Genomic DNA, 22,334 nt, shown 5'->3' with positions numbered 1-22,334 from the left:
ACACTTGACATGGTATCAAACCAGGATCTGTGTGTATTTATAATATCAGTAACAGATTTGAGAGATACGTTTTTTTTTCTTCTTCACTCCTCAATGGCACCTCTTAGCATGGGTAGTAACCCATTCACCTAGATGTAGACAGGAAGTTTTTCCACAGAGACTGCTACTCCTGGTGTATTTAGGGTAGCTCCTACTCTACCCCCTCTGTCTTCTTTTCCTGTATCACTAGCAGTAGAGTAGAGAAGTTTGTTAGTTTTCTGTTAGGACTTGCCTCATATATTTTGCCCAACAATGCACCTTCTAGTGCCGTAGTCTGTGGTGGGGTAGCACCCCAGGGGCATCACACTGGATATGATGGGGCGGAACTGGAGTCCCTGGTTCTGTCTGATGTGGAGGCCTGCATGGCGCTGGGTCCTGCCACTCAGCAACTGGGTTGCCGGTGTCAGAAGAAGCGGTCCCAATCATACTTGATGTCTGCAACAGTGCACAGCAGCACACTGAGGTGACCGATGACTTAGGCAGACCTTGTGGGGCAGTCTACGCATGCGCCAAAACTGACTGAGGTCAGAGGGCAATAAATATGGCGTCACACACTGGAAATGAGCTGCCTCTGGTCCTCTGATATATACACAGTGGTTTCCTGTGATACAAGCAAGCACAATGGACAACGAGCTTTCTCCCCAACAACCAGTCAGCCTCCAAGCGAGCTAAATCCTCATTAGATGGGTACTTAGATGTGTTATTAGATTAGTGAAGGATATTGAGATGCTAGTATGTCTTAATCTACGGTGTTCCTGTAGCAATGGTACCTAAAAGAAATTGTTAAAGATGAAGAATGTAACAAATAGATGTGCAGCCTGTGATAAATCTTTAACTGGAGATTGGGAAATGGTGTTCTGTGATGAATGTATACAGGATCCTGCATCTGTTTGCCAGCTAGCCAGCTTCAGGAGCTTATGGAGTGGCTGAAAAGATAATTGGTCTCTAAGGTAGTCTTCTTCGCTCTACAAGAGTCTAAAAATCCAGGTCCCAGACGAGCCTTGATTATGAATATGGTGCAGCTTGCTCAGAGATTGGTCTAGGACAAGATTTTGAGTATTTTTCCAGTGAACAATCAGGAAATTTGTGGGGATTTGAGAGCCATTAACTATAAAGATGTCTCTGATGAACAGGACCTGTTTGAGAATAGATCAAAAAGAGGTAGAGTATTTCTGGTAAACATAATTAAGAAATTGTGGTTAAAGATTGGCAGAATTTAGATAAACGGCAGGGCGGTATTGCTGGGATTGAACGCATGTATCCTGTGAAGGATGAGAAATTTCCTAATCAGTATGCAGTACCCAGAGTGGATGCTGTGGTTGCAGAGTTGATGTCTAGAACAACCATTTCTCTAGAGGACAGAGCGTTATTTAAAGATGCAATGGATTGAACGATGAAAAAATTGCATATCTCTAAAGAAGAACTTGGGAAGGGGTAATGCTTCAGTTTCCTGGGCTTTAAGATTGTAGAGCTCATCTATGCGCACAGATTTAGAAAGAATTTCAAAACAATACTTGCTCAGAAATTTAGAGAGAATGCAGAAAACTATTGAATATTTATGTGAGGCTTCACTTGATGAGATAAAAATTTGGCAAGATCTGAGGCATCTGGTTTAGTGGAGCATTATGGCTACACTTATCACACTCGAAGCAACACTACCCTATGAAGGTTTATTGCTATTTGATAACAAACTTGACTCTACAGATGTGTTCACATACAACTAGCCTCATTGCGTGTTAAATAACTGACTCCGTAGCACCGAGCATCTTTTCGGGCAACTTTTTCACTTTAAAATGTCTTATTTGCAAAGTTGTGCAAATAGGATGCACAGACCGCTATTGCTGATCAAAATGATACTGTATGCACGCAAAGATGCTTGGCGCTACGAGTCACATGGCACTCATGCGTTGTAGCGCACAGAAGATAGATGTATGTGGACACATCTGCATGCTACAAAAACATGACAGGAGGCAGGTCTACTAGACTACAACAAGATAAGTGGACTAGATATCCTTTGCCGACTTCAAGACAATAGTTTAGGATGGCCAGAAGTTACAGTTCAGGTTGCCAGTACAATAGAATGTATTACTCCGGAATGATGAGGCAGTCCTTTCACCAGACCTACAGATGTGTCCTCATACACTATTGCTGCAGCCGCATCAAACAACCCTTCTTGGTGTACCAGAACCCGTCTGACTCTGCTTGCGCCAAGCATATTTTTATGCATATTTGTAGCTCAAAAATGTGTCTTGGACACAAACTGATGCAATAACCTGCACTGATTTGATATGCGACACTTGTATATGTGTATGTCTGAATCTGCATACGAAGTGCTTTGATGTAGCAGCCATGGCTTCTTTCCACACCAAGGTCCATTGTGCTTTGTTTGCAGACTCAGTCGACCACAGCGATAGCCTGTACCTCCCAGGAAGAGGATTCTATTTTTTCTGCTCCTAGTAAAAACCCTCTTCAGAACAATATTGGATCTGAGGGATCTAAACTAATTTGTCCTAGTAAAGCAATTTTGCATGGAAACACTGAAAATTATTTTAGTGGAAATAAAGAAAGTAGAAATTCTAGCCTAAAAAGATTAGAAGGATGTCTACTGTAACATGCCAGTCAACCAGCAACATCAGAGCTACCTACGATTTTTTGTACTAGGTGATTACTTCTAATTTACATGCCTACCATTCGGATTGGTGACCTCACAAAGAATATGCACAAAGGTTCTTGTGACTCTCTCATGGCTCATGTATAAGAAAACAAGAAATATCAGTCTGGCCATATCTCGACGATATACTAGTCTTGGGAAAATCAAGACAAATAGTACTTTAACATTTCTACAATTCTAAGGCTGGATTATAAATTGGGAAAAAAGACCATTAATACTAATACCACAGGTACAACTCCTACTATAGGTGTAAAGATACTTTACAATATGGAATTACAGGAAAATCTAGGAACTATCCATATTAGTGCAGGTGTGCTACAAAATCCAACTTCGCACAAAACTTTGTCTTCTGGGCATGCTATCATCAACTATAGACATAGTTCCATGGGCAAAATGGCAAATGAGAGCAATACAGTGGAATATTTTAAAGTACAGTTGCAAAAAACTGCCTCTATATTATCACATATGATTGAAGGATCCACAAAGACGTCCCTTCCTTGGTGGAGAAGCGTAAAATGAAAAAACAGATAGATTTCGCTAACAACAGATGCAAGTTTATTAGGATGGGTGGCACATCGGAATCGGTATGTCCGGCGGTTGGAATCCCAACACCAGCATCCCGGTAGCAGTGGAAATCCCTAACTAAACTAATTCTACCCCCTAACCCTCCCTAAGGGGTGCCTAGTCCTAACCTCCCCCCCAGTACCTAACCCTAATCCCCCTATAAGTGCCTAGACCTAACCCCCACTTCCCTGATGCCTAAGCCTAAGTCCCCAGGGGGGGTGCCTAACCCTAACCTCCCGGGGGGTGCCTAACCTTAAGTTCCCCCCAGGAACCCTAAACCTAACCCCCCCAGTGGGTATCCGCGCTCGGCATTGCTTCGATCTGGATGCTGGGCATCAGGCTCCCGGCGTATGTCTAATGACAGGCATCGGCATATCGACGCCTGTCTTCAGACCCTTGCTGGGATATGACAGTCGGGAAGCCGGCTGATGGGATTAGGTCCGCTGGCTTCCCAACTGCATACCGGCACATAGGATGGTGGACCCCTACAAGAGAAATTGCTCTCCTTGAACCAGTGAGAAATGAACAGTATGGAAAGAAGTAAGTCATTTCCAAGATCATCTGAAAGGAGCAAATCTCAAAGTGTTTTCAGAAAATGTGGCAGTAGTAGCCTACCTGAATCGCCAAGGTGGTACCAAGAGCCAGAGTTTCATTGGTGAAGTAACGAAAATTATGGTATGGGCAGAGAAATACCTGGGTTCTCGTACAGCACTCTGTGTCAGGCACAGAAAATGTTATAGCAGACTTTCATAGCTGAAAGCAGATTCCTCCAGGAGAATTGGAGTTGAATACATCATCCAGGCCATAGTGAAGAGGTTTGGTGGTCCAGAAATAGACCTAATAGCAACAAACTCGAATACAAAGCTGCCTCAATTCTTCTCCAGGTATCATCTACCAGATACACAGGACATAGATGCTCTCTCACCAAGATAAACTTTTCATCTAGGTTATACGTTCCCTCTGTTCCCTTTGATAACGCACACATTGAAGAAAATCAGGGAAGAACAGGAACTGACTGAGTAGAGCATGGTTCTCAATTGCTCTAGAAATGGCAATAAAAGAACCTTGGGTGTTACCAATAAGGTTAGACCTATTGCATTAGAGGCCGCTGCTTTATCTGAATGTAGCAGGCCTCAGTTTGATGGTTTGGACGTTGAGCATATATTGCTGAAACACAAAGAACTTTCTGATCAAGTAATTCAGATCATGTTACAGGCAAGAAAGAGAATCTCTTCACAAGCATATCATAGAATTTGGAAAACTTGTATTTGCTGGACAGGAGCAAAGGTTGACCCTATGAAAGCAGAGACTTCACAGGTCCTGCAGTTCTTGCATTATGGCTTTGTCAGAGTTCAGCCGGGGATTGGCCGTCCCTTATCGTCCCGCCGGCTTCCTCTGACTTCCTGGGCAGTCGGATGGCTGGTGCGGCGACGTGGGAGGTGCTGAGCATTCTCCCTGATGCTGGTGTCTCGGGCGGCCTGGTGCACGGGGATCGGAGTTCCTGTCATGGGCGCCGCCATGACACTACCTTCTCTGACTATCCTTCCTTCCCTGACAGTCTGGCTGGTCAGCTGACGCTGTGGACCAATCAGTGGGCTTCCAGGGGTATATATCCGGCTCCTGTGTATCAGGTAGTTGCCTGAACAACCATTGTCGCTGCTAGTGTTACTAGTGGTCTCTCGTTCCAGGTTCCTTTGCTTCCAGTGATCTATTCCTGTGTGCAGCTATACCATTCATCTCATCAGTGCTTTACCATCTCAGCCTGTGTACAGCTATATCATTCATCTCATCAGTGCGTTACCACCTCGCCTGTGTGCAGTATACCGCCATTCCACCAGTGCGTTACCACCGCCGCCTGTGTGCAGTATACTATCCATTTCACCAGTGCTTTACCATCACAGCCTGAGTGTAGTTATATGTACCCACCTCTCCAGTGTCATAATCTCTGGCTGGCTCCAGTACCACTACCCACTTCGTTACTGGACTCTGTGGTCCCTACCTACGTGTTACAGTATTGCACCGTGGTGCACTCTTTCTAACCGACAACCCGGTAGAGTGTGTCCGCAGTGCACACTTCCTTGTACCTCAAGTACAGTGTCCCTACGTGCCCCTTACTGGCACAGACCCTTTGGGCCACGAGTATTCGTCTCTCCTTTTTCCCGCAGGCTTTGGTCACCTAGTCAAAGGACCGCAACCTGCTTACGAGGTGCAGCTCAAGCCCATATCCCGATTGGTGGGGTCACTGGTGAACACCATCTCGTGGGTTAGATTCCGCACCTTTGACTAGGTCTCGCCAACGACCAAGACCTGTGGATGCGGAGGTCGTACATTCAGGCCCCTCGCCTCCATTTCCTCCCGCAGCCTCTGGCCTCAGCTTCCAGAAAACCCCCTCCCAGCGTGACAGGCTTTATGAAAGGACTAGCCACATCAACAATAAAAGTACAGATATCCACTCTACATATCCTTCTGGACAGGAGGCTAGCAGAGGAAGAGTTCATTAAAAGATTCTATCTGCCAAAAAAGCAAATGTGGCCACAGATAAGATCATTTTTAGCCCCATGGGATCTAAACTTAATTGAATGCCTTAACGTAATCTCTGAGCCCTTGCAGGAAACTTCTCTGAAATACCTGACTTGGAAGGTGGTATTCTTGGTTGCGATCGCATCAGCCATCAGCCAGGAGAATTAATGAATTACAGGCTTTTTTTGAATATCATGCCACACAGGGTTGTACTGAGAGAAAATCCAATTTTATTACCTAAAGTAGTATCCTCTTTCCACCTAAATTAGGAGATTATGCTACTGTGACCGGACGCCTTTCGCCTAGGCCGTCCCTGGTCACGGGTTAGCGCTTTTGGACTCCCACTCACCGTCAGTGACCGCCTGTCACTGATTCCACCCACTGCGCTGTGGGCGTGTAACGATGCTGCCACCACCAAACTCTACCATCGGCATTTGGAACCGCTTTTTACGTACAATCAGGCTCCTGCCTAGGCACCTGGAACCACTTCTGCTGTGTATGCGTTGACTAACTGCGGACACACCTCCTGTTTGGTGTCGGCTGTTCCCACCTGATCCCTCGCAATGGACCAGGTCTGCACGGTAGCTTGGCAGAGGGCTTGAACTTGGAGACACGGAGCTCTTACCCAGATCAGCAGGAGAACGGAATAGCGTTTTGCGCAATTCTGTTGGTCGCAGGATAAAGATGTAATAGAATTTAAAGGCAAAGGTGTTTATTGCTCTCAGTCTTAAAAAAGACCCTCCCTTCGGATTGAAGGAGAATTTCAGCATACAATACAAGATGTTACAGCAATTCTTCTCCACACAGGATTCACAAGGATGTACCACATACAGGAATCTTATCAGCAGCTCTTCTCCTCAAAGAAGTTACAGGGTTGTACACATACAGGGCTCACAGTCCCTCTTTTTATGTCTTTCTTACACATAACATCACAGGGGGGCAAATCCACCCTGTGTTCCTTCTAGCCAATCAGGCTATCTCAGAAAACATAAATAAATACGTCTTACATTTCACAGAAATTAAATCAATTTTCTTGATACCACCCAAAAACATTTGGTTTCCTAAGCACAAACGGCGTTAGCATATACTGTTTCTGAAAAGGTATATATAATGCAAATTCCTATTGCCTTCGTCTTTTCACATGTCTATGACTAAACCAGTTTGGGCTTTCTAAGTCTTAGCACCTTCTAAGCTCTTATACAACATAGAAGCTTCCTAAACACAAACAACTTGCTTTCCCCAAACTTGCGGGGGTATTGTACACAGACACACAGGTGTCTCCCTAGCCCGCATTTCAAAGGAAAGGCTTCTTCAGTCAACACCTAACCCTCCACTGCCAGGCTAGGGTAATTACCATATCCATCCCTAGGTGAGGATGTCTAACCAGCAGTTTGTCTCCAAAGGTCAGGACATGTTACATTTCTATAAGTGCATTTAAACCCATATTATATACAAAAAATATATTCAAACATGTCATAGACTATACTACTTCACTTTATACACCAATGCATTGCAGATGCAGTGCTCTACCGCAAAATGTGTATATTAATACAGTTTACTATGAACCATGTGCAGTGTGCTTTTAAACTGTCCACTTTAACGGTTTCAGCGCTGGTCGCAGTGGTAGCTGGCTCTCCCTGTCCCGCAACGGCCATGACACACTCTACCTACACTCCCCAAGTGCAGCAGGTCCTGGCCGCGACATTTAAAACATTAAAAAACACGCTTATCAACCCTCAGCGCATTACAGTGGGCGCCTGGCGCCTTTTTGTCCTTTTAAAAATGGCGGCACAGCACGGGGGTTAACCCCTTCAGTGCTGTGGCAGCCATTAACCCCGTGTGGCCTGCCTCCGGCCACAGCTACCATCTGTTTTCACTCAGCCAAAGGATGATGAAGAGAAGCAATTACATATGTTTGATCTTGTAAGGGCAATATTTATTTACCTATTTAGAGTAAAAGAATTTTTGAAAGACAAACCTGTTTGTTCTCCCAGTAGGAATAAGAAAAGGCTGCGGACCAACTAAATAAACCACTTTAAAATGAAATTGTCTATAAAATAAAAGGACGTAAGGTACCTAAAATTCTTGAGGAACACTAGACTAGGGCTGTGTAGACCCCATGGGCAAAGAAGGCTCGGGCATGATTGAAAGCCATCTATGGACACCCACTTTGGAAGTAGAGTTCTTCATTGGGCAGTTAAATAAATTACACTTGAGTGGGCACATACTTTGCCTTAACTGATTATTAGCCCTCCCAGTATACTGCTTGGGTACATCCCATAGTAAGGGCTGCCATGGAGTAACGAAGATGAAAATAGTGGATTATACTCACCGATAATTTACATGTCCTATAGAATGTCCTACTAATTGTGTTCTTCCAGGATGCAAGGAGAGACATTTAAAAGGACAAAGGGGGAAGTGGAGGAGCTAACCTGTATACACCAGTGCATAACTGTGGGTTTTGTTCTGATCGAAATAAATAGTTACACATGTGACCAATATGAGTGAGGTACAAATGAACACACTTTATTTACAAGTAACAAACAAACAAACAACATACAAAGTATACAGTATACTCAACTTTTGTCTATGTATTCAGATGACACTGGTAAATCATCATCTCCAATATAAGATGTACTTCTACTTATCTGGGGAGCCCTCGTTTCAATAACGCCCAGGTAGTTCAATTTACATTGCAGGCATCCTAACTGCAGCCTTAGAGATCCATGCACGAGCTAAGAACCTTTGTGTACCTCTGATTTATGTACCCTAGTCTGGGGAGGTGACTTTCCGGTTATTAAGCCCATACTAGTTACAAACTAGGTACTGTACCAAGCACTGAATGGTCCAACGTAGCATTGACCAAACTTATCTCTCTTGCACATGCTCCATAAGCACTAAAATATATACTACCAGACAAAGAAATACAGTAATGACGTATCCTAATGTCTGGAGATGAACTGTTTCAAGGCTCCTTTGTGTAGAATATGGACATCGCTAACAGTTACCCATAATGCTTAGCACCTCTACACATCTTACAATGGAATGTGGCTAACTACTGATAAGAACATGTAAGGCATGAATGGCTCATTATACAGATGGCAGGTACAAGCTAGGGCCCCTCAAATTATGGCTTATTTGACCCCAAAAGGTTATATCTAACAATTCTGTCCATAGACTGCAACTATATGAATACAATCTCTTTTCAAGGCTCAAAGAGGCTTAGCAAGGGGTATAGGTGTGTGTTACAACTTATATACTTATGTAGAAATTAACTATTTAACCACTGGTTATACACCAGGTTAACGATTCCGAACTACATTTAGGTGAGTGGGTTACTATCCCATAGTAAGGGCATAGAAATTCTGGAGAATTAAAATAAATAAATAAATAAACTGAATTATACGGATGAATATATAACAACTCATCCCAGACTGTTTCTCCTATTTAAGATTTGGATACACTGGCATATTTTATACCATTATGATTTTTACATAATTTATTAGTTTCTGTTATGTGTCATATTAAGAATCAGTACTTTCAATGGCTGTTCAACAACTGAATGGCTTTTCATTATTGTATTTATTGTAAATAAAAATAAAAAAAATATATATATTTATATATATATATATATATATATATATATATATATGAGTAGCAAAGGCCTGGCACTCAGATTCCAAATGTAAAGTCGGTGCCCTCCGCATAAGGTATAAACATTCTGTCACAAAAAGAGGCAGCGGCACTCGTCGGAAGAAATACAATTAAAGCAGGGTTAAATAAACCTCTAATTTCACTTCGATGTTTCAATCATAAAGATTTTCGTCAGGAGATATATATATATATATATATATATATATATATGTGTGTATATAGTATGTATGCATGTGTAAGTAATCCAAAAACCTGGCACTCTGAAGGCAGCTGTAACCTTTCAATGACCGGCTTGGGTGCCTTTCTCTGGGATAATATACCCCCACTGCATCCAACCAAATGAGGAGGCACTCCGAGACTTGTGAAAAACCGTGTATTGGGGACCAACGTTTCAGGGTAAGTCACCCCTTCGTCAGGACACACAACTGCGATAAAAACAGTGCACATTATATAACATAACAAATAAAGACTCACCTGTCCTCCCACGGGTCTCCGGCGTCCTGCACATGCCGCGCCTCTGGTCCTGGAACTGAAGTCTCTCCGGAAGTTACGTCATCCGGGCCTGACCCGGGGAGCAGGGGTTTCCATGGTGTCTACGCATCCATAGCAACGAATACCTACACAGTCCCACAGACGTGAGCCATGGACGCTGTGAACAAGGTGAAACATTTTTTAGAAACATTAAAAATGATTAACAAAATAAACTATACAACAACTACATGTCCATGTATCAAAAACATTGCAGTGCAGTGAGACACTATTCATAAAGTGTGAGGACACCAATCTAAACACAACAATTTACTACGAAATTCTAAAAATATTTAAAATACATCCTGCATCTATTAGAACAGGTATTGTCCATCTGGATGTGAAAAACTGCTAGTTATAAAATCTATGATGTATAACTGTGAACATATACATATAGTGTTGGAAAACTTGTATAGACCATACCTGTAATATCTTTAACTATTTCTATCCAGTACTGAGTGCATCATGTTTAAAAACAGATCTGTGTTGAAACATGTGACCTATGCACCCCACCTGTATCATACTTTACTGCAGTGTTATTCTAGGACTATGAACTCTGAATAACGCCGCTAGCTAGCTTGGTGCTCGTATATTCTAACATACCAGACTATTAAAGCACTACAGTCTCAAGGTGATCTATGTCACCTGTACTGAAATATTTAGTGTAAGCAAAAATGGTGGCAATTATATCATGATTGGGACTGCTATTTATGTCTCCTAGTTCATAAACATCTCTTGCCCCCACTTAGCCCAGCAAACATGAATGACAAACATAAATATATCTATAAGAAACAACTTAGACTCAAAGCTTCATTAAGACCTCTCGGACTCACTGTATCCAACCGAAAGATCCACTTACATTCCAGTTGTAGAAGTTTCTTTGACCTGACCTCCCTCCGCAAAGACGGTGGTACATGGTCAATGACACGGTATCTTAACATGGCCATGTTGTGTTTTAGCTTCCGCATAGCAGTCCCAATCATTTTTGTTTTAAATATTTCATTTCAATTTATATACACAGTTACTGATTATTTAGTCTATAAGTGCCCCCCCCCACACACACACAGTCTGTTTAGGTCAGGGAAGTTTAATCCATATGAATAGAGATCCTTTGGAAAATCTTGGTGTGTATTGTCATGAGGTTGATCAGGTCTGACTTCTCAATTAGAGATGGTGACCCACCAGGGATAGGTAAATGTTGGTCGGGATCAGTATGACATTATATTGTTTGTATCTGTGTCCGCTGTGTCTAGATATGCATATAATTCTCACTAACTGTAGAGCATCTGATTAATAAGGTGGCGGCATGATAGGCAACATAGTGCCGTTGGTGGTCAATATAGGGCCAGGATCATGGTTTCTGGATTGAATGTGGCAAAATATGGTGATTCTGCACCCTCTTTTGGTAGGGGGCAAATAGACATGGGGCAGTGATTGTAGATATAAGATGAGCATCAGGTGGCGTGATGTAATGAAGGAGTTGGCCTCATTGTCAATGTTTAGGCCTTTGAGTGACATAGTACACAATGCCCAGTGTGTAAATCAATAGAATTTTTTCTTTATTCATAGTCCTAATGTAATCCCCCTCTGCCTTTCCTCCTGATTTATTTGTGGTACTAGTTGAAATATTGTGGTCAGCAATATCTTTTCTCATATTCTAAGTGCTCTGATATGCAGTTCTTCAGGGGTCTTATTGTCCTCCCAATGTATTGTAGTGAGCAGTTACACTCCATGATGTGTATATACCTCAGGTAACACTAGTACACAAAATGGAGTTCAAGTCTAACTCTCTCATTTAGATACCTCCATGTACTTCTGTTCCATTATTCATTCCCCTGTGGCAGATCATGACTTGCCTATTGCCTCGGAGGCTGTTACTCATATGCTTAGTGCTCATTTAGTCACTGAACCCATTTTACATGATATGGAATAATCTACTATCAGCTATGACTGGACTGGGAAATAGTACTCTATAAGCAAATGATATTTATTAACCTATATTGCTTTCTTTGAGGGTGATTCAATTAATTGTGATGTGAAAAGATATTCTATTGACTGCACTGTTAAGACTGACTAAAGGATTTCTGCTCGCACCCTCCTGAGGATCGACCAGATATCCGACTTAAGGGCGGGATGCCGCTAACCACATCGAGGCCAGCACTTAATTCGGAGAATGCTAGTTGTCGCAACTAAACACCTGCGGTGACAGACATCTCCTGACTGAGTGCTGGACGTGATGGGGACAATTGAATCGCTCCAGTAAAATTTTTCCTAGCGCTATTTACATCATGCTGAATTGAATCGCCCCTTTTTTTCCCACTATGCCTACATTTGTTGGGTTTTTTTGCATTGTGTTTGTTCTGTGAGCATTTTTTTTTTTTTTAATGCAAATGAATTTGAACGCTGTATGCACCCCTGTGAGGCCAATGGCTAACTTACCAATTTATAGTTTGGAAATTCCATAAAATAAGTCAGCAATGTGAAAATTGAGTAGTTCTAGCTGGTGATTATTACTGGCAATGCATATACAAATACTGTGTGGCAAATAGTGGTCCTCAAGGGTAAGTGTTTGTCCATTGCCATTGACTTGGAGCTATGCTGGATATGAGTGCAAATATTTTATTATTAACCAGATGTTAAACACATGGAGAATGCAAGTCAGTTGCAATTGCACTCACACTGCACGCACTGAAAGAAATTCAGATATTTGCCTGTATACAAAGTTTCACACATTTTATTCATCCACTGGTGAAAGTAGCCATCATCACTATCAAAGCAAACTTGCACCAGACCCTTACCAGGTGCAAGAGCTACATCTTAAATCTGTACCTATGCACAACTAAGCATAGCCTGAAATTCCACCTACACACCCTCACTGCACTTAGCCCATGTGCAAACTCCATTGCCACCCAGTTCTGCAAGTGGAGATGTGACTGAGATGTGTACTACTCAGCTTCTCTCATAACTGCATATGATCGGTACAGATTATACACAAAATTCACGCAACCTGCCCTCAAAATGGAATTGCGTGCAACCTTTTATCATCCCCAAGTTTCCCTACTGGATCTTGGTAAAAGAGATAGTCCCTGGGGAAAGAGAGTGACTTTCCACAGCCCAAATAGTAGTATGAATGTGCTCTGAGCCTTATCCTGTTCTCAGATTAGATGCTATATGCAGATGAGATCATAAAGGAGATCTAAAGCCAACTGATTGATGTTATAAACATATAATATTCAACCCCACAGAGAATTACTGGAAAAATTATTAAATAATTAAAAACAGGCATTTGATTAAAAAGGGAATAACAAACAAAGATGACTTCCGCTGGGTGGAAAATCCTAAAATGCCAACCTTCTACACCCACACTTTACTAAAGATAGAGAAAACAACACCCACCCACCAGATAGGCCTTTAGTGTCCGATATAGGAGGGCTCACCAAGAAAGTGAGTAAACTTGATGATTTACATCTTTGGGGATTATTTAATAAAACTTCATATGCAAAAGACACTTTGCATAAACAAAATACAAGACCTGAGAGAAATTACAGAAACATGCTTCTGCAGATATGATGTAGAGTCACTTTATACTAGGGATGTGCAGGCTCGGATAGGTTCGAGTTTGCACGTGGATTTCTTTTTTCTCCCTCCAAAAAAACGGAACTCAGAAAGAGGCAAAACGTCATCTTACATGGACGAACATCATCATTCCTGGACTTTTGTCCAGGAATTATGATGTTCGTCCATGTAAGATGACGTTTTGCCTCTTTCTGAGTTCTGTTTTTTTGGAGGGAAAAATCCGAACTCCACGTGCAAACTCGAACCTATCCGAGCCTGCACATCCCTACTTTATACCAGTATCTACAAAGGAGCAGGAATCAATGTCATCAAGTATTTTCTAAGTATGGAGCAATAAAATGAATTTAATAACTTTGGGGCCAATAAACACTCCATTAGTTGTTTTATAAAGTTATTTTGTTTTTAATGAGAGGTTTCTCCTACATATATGAGGTACAGCGATGGAGGAGAACTGTGCCCCCACATATGCCAACCTGTACCTTTTGGTTTTTTTGTTTCGTTAAAGAAATTCTCTCTCCTATCACTCATTATACCAAACATATGAACCCATGGATCTGCTATATAGATGAATAAGATCATCTGGGAGGGACCAAAAAGTTTCCTTATGGAATTTAAAGATTAACAACTCCTTAAACCAAAGACTTACTTCTAAAATAAGTAAAAAAAACTTTCCCCTCCCTGGATCTAATGGTCCTAATAACAGATGATGGCAACATAATAATAGATCTGTTCAGAAAAAGACTGCCACAAACTGCATATTAACCAACCAATGACATCGGCGCTAATGAACCATAAAGAATATTTACAATTGACTAAGTGCTTCTTTGTCCTTCCACTTTGCAAGTGGAGGTAATATAACAATCAGCTGCAAATCTAAACTCCAGGGATTGTGATTCCCTAGAAAAACAAAAATGCAAATAACCAAACAAGACTGCGCTGATTAAAAACACACTACCAGACTGTAAGATGGCAGAAATATGAGTCAGGGCTTCTTATATCAAATGTGATTAAATTATTAATTTTTGCATATATTTGACCACACATCACATTCATTTAAAAATAACAATATAACTAATAATATCCACAGTTATATAGATATCTCAATAATAATGACCTTAAAAGGTCTTTGTAGGGCCTTCTGGAATAGACTCTAATAGGCTGGTGTTTGATCCATAAAGAAATGAGTCCAAAGGTAAATGGAAATCCGTGTGGAATGGAATATAAACGAAGCATTCAGTTCCTTTTTAAGACAGAATTAACGAGGTGGTATAAAAAGTCTTATCCCAAATCCTGTATAATTACCACGCTTGGATCCATTTAGGTTATCCGGCGTTAAGTGAGTGGCATTCTGAGCCGGGATACACTGCACCAGCAGTCTCTCTGCCTCCCGTTCTTGAACAGCTGATAAAGCCACGTGTGTGTATCCAGAATAAAATAACAGCCCAGTGGGATTGGAGTAACGACTTGCTGTATCTTTTCTAAGTCCAGAAAGTATTCCAGTACTCCAGTGCACTTGACACACTTGGGAGTGCTGATATTCAGGGGTCCTCTAATATGTTTCGCCCCTTCACGTAGAGGTTTTTGCAAATAGTGAAGAGATACAGTATTCAGACCTAATTACAGAACTATTGAAACATCCTCAAAACAGGTGACAATTTAACAAATAACTGGTTGATAACATAAACTTGAAAAAAAACACCAAACATCAGAGACTGATTGGTCCATAGCAATTATGTTGGAATTTAAGGGGAGAAAATACTAAAACTATAGAAACACCAGACCCAGTTGATAATCGTGATGAACAATGTTGCTTCACTGTTTTAATGAAGGCAATGACCATACAGTATTATTGGAATAAATGTTCCGTTAAATTGATACAAGTAGGAAGGAGAACCAAAGAATAATTAAAGACACCAACAATCAAGTCCAATTCCAATTAATGAGTGCTAGCAGGGTGAGTGTGGGTTAATGAGCCCTGGTAATGTGTGGTAAATACTGCAGGAGGAAGCAGACACCGCCTGACAGCAATAGTGATTAGAGTGCAGCTTCCATAGATGCTGCATCGGATCACCATCGCGACCGTCTGTCTTGTTAGCGGCAGTTCCTTTCAGTCTTAGCAAGCTTTAGCATACTCAGGCTGGCAGCTTGAGATGCCAGGAAATCTGCTAAACAGACCCCGGCCTTGGCAGACACGCCCGCCACTCTGCCCCTCAAACGCTGCAGCATGTCAGTCATGGGGGATCTGTGAGCGAGATCGCAGAACCTGTTCTGTGCATGTGTAGAACGGGTTCTGTGCATGCGCTGTTTTACGATTAAATGGAAAATTGCATTAATATACTCACTACTGTCTGTACCTGAATCAGGGCAATTGTACATACACTAATCACTATTTACAAATGCACTAAGTAGTCCACCTGTATACGAAGAGAGCTACGATTCACACGCTGTACAATGCAAAACATTGCAAATAAAGATGGAAGATTATGGAATCCTGAAATCTAAAGGATCAACTGTTATTAATGCCCCGGAAATTATTTCCGAATTAAGGATTAGAAAAATTAACTATTAAAGGTAGCTATAGAATAGTATTACTTGCCTATAATACGGTGTCCAGTTCCTGGGAGAGGATAAGGACTGGAGGTTCTAAAATATCAATAAGAAATGTATTACTCGCATCATAAATATAGGGCGTTAATGGAGATAGTATAGACCATATTAAGGGCTGCGTTTACTGCAAATAAATGAATAAACAGTCTCTCTAAGTAAATCAAATTGACAACAATATGAATAATGCATTAGGTCCATTAATGAATAATAGACCAGATTTAAGAACCGTTATCAGACAAAAGCAACAAGGAAAGATAACTAACTGTACAAAGCAGAGAGCCTCTGTACTGTCTCGAAACCGAGCTGGATTTAGACCTCATGGGGCCCTATGCAATATCCCAGTTTGGGGCCCCCTCCCTCAGACAATTCATAGCATTATATTTTTATTCCTGTTTCATGCCCCATACATTATCTGTAATTTTTCCTCCTTCTATTCAACTTTTTAAAGCTTTAAACAATACACACATTAAAAAGGTACATAAGTTTATTTTGCCATAAATGAATAAATGAAGTAATTTATGCTTTTCTGTCATCCTTAAGGTCCGTTATGTGGTGGGGGACAAGATTGTACTTCTGTTTGTCCACATATGTCACGATTGGCAGCCACCATCACTGGTTTTGCCTATGGCAGTGATTTGGTATTAGACCATTAACCCGCGGCACCCCTGCAAGTGACCTGTGGCATCCCAGGGTGGCAGAGCGCCCAGTTTGAAAACCACTGGTTTATACAAAAATCACAGAGGCTCTGCAGTCAACATAATAAAGCATGGGAATTTAGTTCATATTTTTATCAAAACATTTACACTTTTTAGGGGCCTGCAAGTTCAAATGATTTGATCAAAATATGAACTAAATTCCCATACTTTTATTTGCTAGATACTCAGATTTACAGTATATTATTGTTAGCGCCAATAGCAAAAGTCTTTCTTTTGTATACATACCAGTATATAGCATTGATACTGCCATCAGGGTCAGTGCTAGGGTGTTTGACGTTCCCCTGCAGACTATAAATTTTCGCCCTCCCTCCCCTTTTTCAATAAAGGGATAACGTGCCCCACAAAAGGGGTGTGGTCACATAGTATCCCCAATTCATATTAAACCACACTGTACTACAATCTTATTCACATTACAACGCACATAGTGCCCCTGAATCACATTACACCACATAGTAGTGTCCTTTATTCATGTTATGACACACAGTAGTGCTGCTTTTACACAATGCCAACAGTAGTAGTACCCCTAATACACATAATGGCCACAGTAGTAGTGCCCCTTGTGCAGTGCAGTGCCCCCAATGGTGGGGCCCTTAATGCAATCCAGTAGTAATGCCCCCATTATTAGTGCATCTTATGCAATGGCCCAGTAGTAGTGCCCCTTACACAAAAAAACTATACTTGCCTTAAGCCCTGCTCCTGCGTTCACTGCTATAAGACTTCTCCTCGGAACTATGGGAGAGACGTCATGACGTCTCTCCCTTCAACCACTGCGGGAGCCAGAAGATGGAGCTCAGGAGTGAGCTCCAGTCTCTGGCTGCCGCTGTAGGCAGGGAGGCAGGCGTCTGCTGGTAACAAAATCTCAGCTGGCCCCCGGCAAATGGAGTAGACAGCGGCAGCGCCTCTCCAGTTCTGAGCGCTTTGTACCGGCCCTGACTTCCATGCAGTTGGTACCATGTACAATATGGGTAAAACCGAGCACGTGTATATTTATAAATATATATTTTCAAGTCCTGTGAGTGTCCCGCCATCTGCTTCTTGTATAATTAAATAAATAAATTATTTATATACAGTGTATGTATATATATATATGTGTGTGTATATATACTGTTTATAATACTGTGTATATGTGTGTGTATATATATATATATATATATATATATATATATACACACTGTGTATATATAATGTCCTACAGCAGGTAGCACTCCTCAATGTCTGGTTATTAGCCAAATAAACGCAGGTGCCCTCCCGGTCAGCCATCAGACAGACGTAAAGACCATATCAGAAGCAGTGTATACAAACAAAATTATGAAAGGAGTATGTGTGTGTATATTATGATGTAAATAATAATAAAGGTTGAACAAATCCCCATACAATTGGTCTGGCAGTACACCACCCACACTCCTCATTTCTTTCTCTCCTGAATTAAAGCTAGGTACACACTGGTGCAATGTCGGGACTATATAACTACATAACCCAGTGTGTACCGGCAATTGCACGTTTCCGTAGTCGCTAGTGACGGTCGCCAGGTTTGATGTGCTGCACATCAAACCTAGCGATATTGCTACCAGCCAATGTACTGTTAATGAGGGACGTAATGGTGATCATTACATTATTCATTAATGTCGTCCAGTGTGGACGCACAATCACTGTTAACCTGCATTTGTTCCGTCTGAACGAATGTCCATTGCTCCAGTGTGTGCCCAACTTTAGTTTTCAGATCTGTAGATCACGAGATGGTGATTGATTAATGGAGCTCAGACTGAAGCAATTCTTGAAAGTGCCCATCTTAGATTCCCCGCCCCCCCCAAAGTCTCTTGTCATTGATTGTATATGCTACACACATCCTGACAAATGTACATTTTAGTTTGTATAAGGTACTAGATGAACCCAGGAGGAGAATGGCCAGACACATTCCTATGGCTAAGATGGTGGAGTCCATTCTAATTATTGTTAAATGGTAGTTGTTACTGTAACTTTAAGTTTGGATGTGATTATAGCGGCCATCTTACTAATATGCAATCAATAAAAAATGTTGTGTTTTTAAGTGTTTTTTAAAGTTTTTCAGCTGCCTTTATTGTAGTTCCTATATGTCTACAATGGAGCAAATTTACATATAAAATAATCACTAGGTACTCAATTTAAGTGCCTAATGATTGTTTTATTTTATTTGAAAATGTACTAATTTGCATTTAAGCTGAAACACATCATGTAGGGGGAGTTCCCTGATAGTTCTCCATTTTATTTTTAGGTTAGCATTCAACCAAATTGATCCATCACCTGCAGTACCTAGGATTATGAGAAACTCGGCCCCACAAGATATAAGACAATATAGTGAAAGGAACGCCTTCTCCTCCAGTCAATCTGCTAATAGATATAGGGTTAAATGTAATAAGCTGTGGCCTTAAGACTTTGGCGCGTCCTGTGCAAGACTGCCTGATGTTTTAAGATAGCAATCTTTTAGTAGGCAAAAATCAACCTGGTTTTGCCTAGTAAGAGACTGCTACGTTAAAACATCGGGCAGTCTCGCATGGGACTCACTGATGTCTCATAGTTTGTTTTGCTGTACCCGTAATGCACTATTCATAACTTTTGTCTAAGCAATTTTAGGTGTGTTTGTCTCCAATGTGCTTCCTGTGGAGAGACAAATATAAACAGGTATGTGGGTCACTGGTCCACATGTTTGACACTTTTTCCCCTAAAGCATAGTTTAAAACTGTTACCAACAACATATAAGAGCATTCATATCTATCAGAAAATGTTGGTTCATTAACAATCCATGAAGACTGGACTGACTTGACATAGAGACTATGTGACCATGCATTCAAGCACTTATTACTATTGTTAATCTTAATGAACAATAACCATTATTACATCAGCTACATCACCCCCCTGACCGGGCAAATCCCCCTAGGTCCACAATGGCTTCATCCCTGCTTCTGCTGATTATCTAACAGCGGTGACGTTTAAACTCTTCTTCTGTGAACTTCCCATCAAAACAAATGGAAAGCTCACTGAGATGGGCATTATGTCCAAACTATTTACAGAAGTGAGGAAAGCGTAGACCGATACCTGGGGGACTGCTGGATTGAGAGGAATGCTGTATCATCTTCCAAAGAAAAGGATTGAGGGGACTCATTGTGGAAATTCACCTTTTGGTTGGGTTTATTAAGGTAATGCTTAATGCATAAATGCTGTAACCCATTTTGTTTTTAATTTTAAAACTGCACTTGTAAGATTGGGTGCCGTACATATGTGCACGTAGCAATATTTCATTCAATAAGTCACTTCCTGCTGAGGGGAGAATAAGAAAAATTAATGGACAGATTTAAATTCAAAGTGATCTAATCTTATTGTGGGCAAATTAAATGACATTGTTTAAGTGACTGACTAATCACGCTGGGTGTCTGTAACCCGTGTATATTTCTCCAGCAGAACATTGAAATGTTCTCATTGTTCTACATTTAGCACTTTGTTTGTCCCTCCCTACCTGAGAAAAATCCAGGAATCGAAGACTTAACATTTAAGCTGCACTTTATAACTCTTACAATATATTTACAGTTTCTGTTCACAGTAAAATGCATGTTTGTAAAAAAAAAAATATATAAAATTTATATTAAGTTGTATGAGGTAAATGCATTTCTTCTGGAAATACAACATAAGAGTAAAGTCCTAACGGATACCAACAGTTGGAAACCAAAATTGTTGAGTGAGTAAAATGTTTGTGTTCCCTAATGGGCCTATCCATTGCCCAGGAGGTTTTGGTCGCATTGTTCTCAAAGTCGGATAATGAATAGCCGGCAAGGACCAGCGATGCTCGTCAGGTTCGGCATGTTCAGAGATATGAGGTCGGGCTCCTTCTCTGAATGACTTTCAGTGAACGCCGTTCAGTGCGGGCACCGCACCTCGGCGACCTGAAGGTCTGAACGCTAGACGCTCAGTCTTTCAGGTCGCCTAGTGGATAGGCCCCTTTTAATGTGACCCTTTTTCAGATCTGCTGACTTCATGTAAAATAAATTGTGACCAAATAATCAGTGACTGACAGCTGATCACAACAAATAAATGAAACCAGACCTAACACCATAAAATACTAGGGATGTGCGCTGACCCCCGTGTTTTGGATCTGTATCTCCTCTGAGGTTTTAGATCTGGATTTGGTTTTGCAAAACTGCCCTTGCGTGTTTTAGTTTTGGATCTGTATTTTCTTCCAAAAATTATAAAACCTGCTAAAATCACATAATTTGGGCCTTTTTTTGCTCATACAGTAGTATTAACCTCAATAACCTAAATTTCCAGTTAATTTTGACCACTTCTCAGATCACAATAATGTTCACCAACATAGGCCAAAGGCTGGCTGGCTAAACCAAGCAACCAACAGAGCAGCACAAACATTTGGTAGTTACTAATTTGCAAAACATTTGTAAACAGAAATAATGTATTAGCAATAGCCAATCAAACTAACTCGCAAGTATGTTCAATAGAAAACAATACAACACAGGAATTTACTAAAAATCGTGCGTTGAAATCCTTACTCAAAACAAGTAGTCGTAGTTAACAAGCAGCAAACAAAAACCCCTAAACCATGTGTAAATAGCAACAGCAGACATGTGCCCCCAGCACATGCCTATTCTCAGTGCCCAATCTGTATTTTCCTCCTGGGGGTGCTGGGCTACTGATGACTCATTCTATGCCCATGTAATGCCTCGTTCAATCAGCCTTTTTGTTGAGCAGTTCCCCAAAATCTCCCCAACCATAAAAACGGCATTCCATACCTACGGGTCAGATATAGTGCAGGATACAGGGCCTGATGCAGACCCGGTTGCAAGCGCTGAGCTCCGTCGCGCTCATGCGCAAAACCCGGCTAGCAACGGGCAATCCGTCGCTCCGGGTCTCGCACCAAAGAGGGGGGGAGCTGTCGATGTTGAGTGACAGCTCGCCCCCTTTGGTGGGTGGGCCGGGGGGGTGGCTGCCCAAACAGAGGAGTTCCCATGAGAACGCCTGCCGTTTGGGGGCGGCCCCACTGACATCACAAGTGATGTCAGTGGAGAGATTCCGGCTCTGTTAGAGCCGAAATCTCTCTGGGGCTTGCGGCCACGAGACCCTACCACAAGGGTCTCGTCGCAAGCCCGATGGTCGCGATGGTCTTGACCATCGCTACCATCATCATGGCCGCTCGCAATAGCTGTGGGTGGTCTTGACCATCGCGACCATCATCATGACCGCTCGCAATAGCTGTGGGTGGTCACCGGCAGCTATGCGAGTGGCCAAGATGCTGATCCAAAAAAAAAAAAAAGCCCGGCTCTGAATCAGGCCCACAGTCTAGTATACAGTGTGGGTTGGATATAGCGCCTCATACAGACCCGCTCGCAAGTGGGTCGATGGTGGGGCACTGCGCACGCGACCCCCGGAGCGAGTGAGAAATTCACTCGCTCCGGGGCTCACTACAAACGGGGCTCCTG

At 41.8% G+C, this 22,334-nt stretch overlaps 1 protein-coding gene across 3 annotated transcripts in view; it reads left to right on the top strand.

Annotated features, from left to right (window-relative positions):
• The window catches only part of LOC148507512 (uncharacterized), a 96,628-nt gene extending 77,294 nt beyond the window's left edge, over positions 1-19,334 (top strand). For all 3 annotated transcript variants that reach the window (XM_088445994.1, XM_088445995.1, XM_088445993.1), the window contains one exon: positions 19,127-19,334. The gene's annotated coding sequence lies outside the window, so the exon portion shown is untranslated. The remainder of the gene's footprint in view (positions 1-19,126) is intronic.
• The last annotated feature ends 3,000 nt before the right edge of the window (positions 19,335-22,334 follow it).

Source organism: Taudactylus pleione, unplaced genomic scaffold (genome assembly GCF_031769625.1).
Source record: "Taudactylus pleione unplaced genomic scaffold, aTauple2 ptg000392l, whole genome shotgun sequence".
In the NCBI taxonomy this organism is placed as follows: Eukaryota; Metazoa; Chordata; class Amphibia; order Anura; family Myobatrachidae; genus Taudactylus; species Taudactylus pleione.
Note: the sequence above shows the minus strand (reverse complement) of the source record. Positions and strands in the feature narration are given on the sequence as shown.